Raw genomic sequence first — 4,372 nt, 5'->3', positions numbered from 1 at the left:
AATAACTGAATATTGGTCAGGTTAATATGATACATCAAATGAAAAAATATCAGACAATGGGTAGAGAAGATATATGCTCCTTTTGCAATATGGAGTCAAAAAATTCTGAAGAAGAAGAAATCAAGTTACAAAGTTTCAGGCACAATGTATGGGCTGTGTTATAAAAATAGTTGTGGTTTATATAAATAATGGATATCACAATTATCTTTCAGTGCTAAATTGATGAATGATGTTTGTCCTTCTTCTACTTTACAGTCTATTTTATAGTAGTTTACTGGATTTTTTAATTGGAAGAGAGCATCATTAGCTATTATCATCAAGAAGCACACCATCATTCTGTTTCTACTTCAAGGTGGACTTGACCCCACCCCATGAGGTCTTGAATCCCAAACAACTGCATTTCCTTTCTTCCTGGCCACTGTGTCATAGGATGAACTGGGAAATGGATTTGGAGAAGGTGGTCCTCCTTGGGTGGGCAGGTCCAAGGGCTAACTCAATATGTCACTCCAGACTTCTCCTGACCTCTTGCAGGGGTTTCCTTCACGGGTGGGCAGCTCATCCCAAATTAAAGCCTAAATACCATGAAAGGTCCTGCACAAATAAAAACAGCTAAAATCTTACAGAGGTTGCTTTTTATTATTAGTATTATTCCCGGATGAAATCCCTTGATCCTCTATGAGCATCATGAATCTCCAAGAGAGGGCTTGATGTGTGGAATGTGTCCCAAGCATAAGTGACAGAGGGTACTTGTGAAGGGGAAGCATCCCCTAAACCTGCAGTCCACAGGGAATGTGGGAAAAGGTGAGCTAAGACAAGACATACCTGAAAGAGGTCAGTCACTACACTATCAAAGGTGATGTCCAGCCTGTCCCAGGTGTCCTCTGGGTCCTGGGGGAGCTGCATTCTACTGAGGCAGAGTGGCTGGCCCCTCACTCACTGGTGCTCAGTCCTCTCCTTCTCGTGTCCCACATGTCCTCAGTGCCCGCAGCCCAGGGCACTCAAACCAAATCCTCTAAGTTCCTTTTAATGTGGTCAATGAATGTGGTTTTTGCAAAAGGTTAGGGAGATCAGACCTAGGATCTGACTTCCTTAACAAGACTCCTAAAGCACAAGAAGTAAAATCAAGAATCAATAAATGGGATGGATTCAAATTAAAAAGCTTCTTCTCAGCAAAGGAAACAATTAATAACATGAGGAGAGATCTAATATATTGGGAGAAAATCTTTACCACATGCACCTCCGATAAAGCATTAATCTCTAGGATATAAAAAGAACTCAAAAACTTAACACCCCAAAAAAAACAAATAACCCAATCAATAAATGGGCCAAGGAACTGAACAGACACTTCACAGAAGAAGAAATATAATCCATCAACAAATATATGAAAAAGTGTTCAACATCTCTAGTAATTAGAGAAATGCAAATCAAAACTACTCTAAGATTTCATCTCACTCCTGTCAGAATGCCAATCATCAAGAATACAGGCAACAATACGTGTTGGTGAGGATGTGGGGGAAAAGGCACCCTCATACATTGCTGGTGGGACTGCAAATTGGTGCAACCACTAAGGAAAGCAGTATGGAGATTCCTCAGAAAACTGGGAATGGAACTCTATTTGACCTAGTTATCCCACTCCTTGGTTTAAACTCAAAGGACTTAAAATCAGCATTCTATAGTGACACGGCCACATCAGAGTTTATAGCAGCTCAACTCACAATAGCTAGACTATGGAACCAACCTAAGTGTCCCTCGATAGATGAATGGATAAAGAAAAGGCGGTGTGTATACTCAATGAAATCTTACTGAGTTTTAAAGAAGAGTGAAATGATGGCATTTGCCAGTAAATGGTTGGAGTTGGAGAATATCATGCTAAGTGAAATAAGCCAATCCCACAAAATCAAAGGCCAAATGTTTTCTCTACTATGTGGATGTTAATTCACAATAAGGTGTGGGATGCTAGGGAAGAATAGAGTTACCTTAGATTGGGTAGAGGGGAGTGATGGGAGGGAAGGAGAGGGGATGTGGAGACAGGAAAGATAGTAGAATGAAACAGACATTATTACTGTATGTATATTTGTGACTACATGACCAATGTGATTCTGCAACATGTACACTAAGAAAAATGAAATTATATCCCATCTATGCATGATCTATCAAAGTGCATAAATGCATTCTACTGTCATGTATAACTAATTAAAACAAATTTTAAAAAATTTAAAAAGTGTGAGAGTTAGTGCTCAAGAAAATGAGAATTTCTCAGACTCATTTGAAACCAGGAGAATATGTCTTGCCCAAAGGGACAATGGTCTTTTTTTTTTGTATGAACACATTTTATTTTTATTTATTTAATTATTTGTATTTATTTATTTATTTATTTATTTTTAGTCGTACATGCCAGCAGAATGTATTTTGACATATAATACATACATGGAATGAACATACATCAATCATAGGGACAATGGTCTTCATGGCTTCTTCATTACCCTTCTCCAAAATGCAGGACCATTCACATTCCATGCAAATAAGAACCATTTACTAATCGCCTGCCAAGAAAGGCTGTGAGTGTGGTGGTTAGAGCACGACTCTGGCCATGTCCCCAAGTCCTAGAGGACTTCCTTTTCCCTGGTGACCGTGGCACATTGCTCAGTCCCTTTGGATGCCTTCCTCTGCTCCTCTATGAAATGGGAACAGACATGCACCATCTCAGTGCCAGACACACAGTGGAGGTCCTGGAGGTGGGTGCTGGTGAGTTAGAACCCCTGGGAACCAAGAGAAAGCTGCCCAGAGGCTCCTGAAAGAGCAGGCCCTCTCTTGGCCAGCATGCTGAGTACACCTGCTGTCACAGAGTCGCATGGCACACAGAGCCCACGTACCTTCTTCAAGTCCTTACACATAGGGGAGGAATTTGGTGGCCACACTTGTCCCATACGCTGAAGATGCATGGTGGACCTCAGAGCTGCCCTGGTCAGCCTGGGTTAACAAGACTGATCACAAGCAGATGAGGCTGAGAGGGATGACCACCACGCCCAGCCATGCCAGAGGCACCAGGGCGTTTAAGTTATGGAGTCCGTGAGGTCAAAGTGGGGAGGAGGCTGGACAGCAGAGGTGAGTGTGGAGGAGAGGTCAGATCAAGACTGCACTCACTCACCTCCTTCATGATGTTAGCATCCTCTTTGTTACTGATTTTGGTTGACAGCTCGTTCCTAACTCCCTGATTGTTAAGTTCTGATACATGAATTAAGAAGCAGCACTCTTTTCCCTGCTGACCTCGGGTTTCAGAAGGACTCATCCCGGCCGGACCACACCAGGTCCGCCAAGCACTTGGCCCGGGCACTCAGGTCCTGCCTCCTCAGGATGGGTGCTGCCCTGGCTTTTCCTACTTCTTGTGCCTTGGAGTCTCTCATCACCACCGTGGTTTGGGGCCTGGCTGTCAGGGTGGGCGTGCCTTCTCGGCTTCCACCTGGGATATGTAGTTTTTTCTTCCACGTCCTCTCCTCCTCCATCCCACTGCACACACTCCACTGCTCTTTGCCTGTAAGCCACCTGGGTTTTGCTTAACCTAGGGAGAGACCCTGAAACCAGACCAAACGCTAGAGCTGGTCACACCACTGTGGGTCCCTGCGCCCCTCCTACGGCCAATAGCCTACCCTAGATTTTCTGCAGATATTTCCATCAAACCACAGTTACATTTGGTGGGAAATTAGAGTCTATCACACTGTCTTACCTTGGGACTCAAAGAGCGTTCCTTTAGTCCACTCCGGTTGAGGAAACGTGGCTGACCTGGAGAGACACGGCAGGGTACTGTCATTTGATGCTCCTGGAGTTGGCCCCTAAAATATTCATTTCAAATCAGAAATGATGTATTTTCAAAGGACGTGAGCAGTTAAGAACTGCCAGCGTTGAGTTTCAATTTAATGGCATAAAGAATGTCACGTCCATGTGACACAGTCATCATCCTCTTCATTGTAATGCGACTTCGTGGCATAGACGGCATCATTGCTATGCGAGTTTCCATGCAAATAATGTCATTTGAATCCTTTTAGCAGAAGATAATGACACAAGAACTCCCTGAGCCAGGGGAGCAGCCTTGAAATGAGAACTTTCAAATGACAAAAAGCAAGTTGTGCCTTGCTTATTTGTCGTCTTCTAGTTTCTCCTCCTTCTCTCTCTCTCTCCCTCTCTCTTCCTCTCTCTCTGTCTCTCTTCTCTTCTCCCTCTCTCTCTGTCTCTGTCTCTGTCTCTCTGTCTCTGTCTTTCTCTCTCTCTCCCCCTCTTCCCCTCTCCCCCTTTCTCTCTCTCTCTCTCTCTCTCTCTCTCTCTCTCTCTCCTCTCGTCTCTGCTGCGCTCTCTGCCTTCCTATGTCCTCGTCGCA

At 44.0% G+C, this 4,372-nt stretch overlaps 1 long non-coding RNA gene across 1 annotated transcript in view; it reads right to left on the bottom strand.

Moving 5' to 3' along the window:
• Positions 1-2,153: 2,153 nt before the first annotated feature.
• Positions 2,154-4,372, bottom strand: part of LOC125615367 — a 10,230-nt gene continuing 8,011 nt past the window's right edge. The window contains exons 2-3 of the long non-coding RNA XR_007345975.1: positions 3,725-3,780; positions 2,154-2,674 (exon numbers count right to left, since the gene is read on the bottom strand). This is a non-coding gene — a long non-coding RNA (uncharacterized LOC125615367). The remainder of the gene's footprint in view (positions 2,675-3,724; positions 3,781-4,372) is intronic.

The sequence above is a fragment of the Marmota marmota genome, unplaced genomic scaffold (assembly GCF_001458135.2).
Source record: "Marmota marmota marmota unplaced genomic scaffold, marMar, whole genome shotgun sequence".
Classification (NCBI taxonomy): domain Eukaryota; kingdom Metazoa; phylum Chordata; class Mammalia; order Rodentia; family Sciuridae; genus Marmota; species Marmota marmota.
The sequence above is the reverse complement of the archived record's forward strand: the minus strand, read 5'-3'. Positions and strand labels throughout refer to the sequence as shown.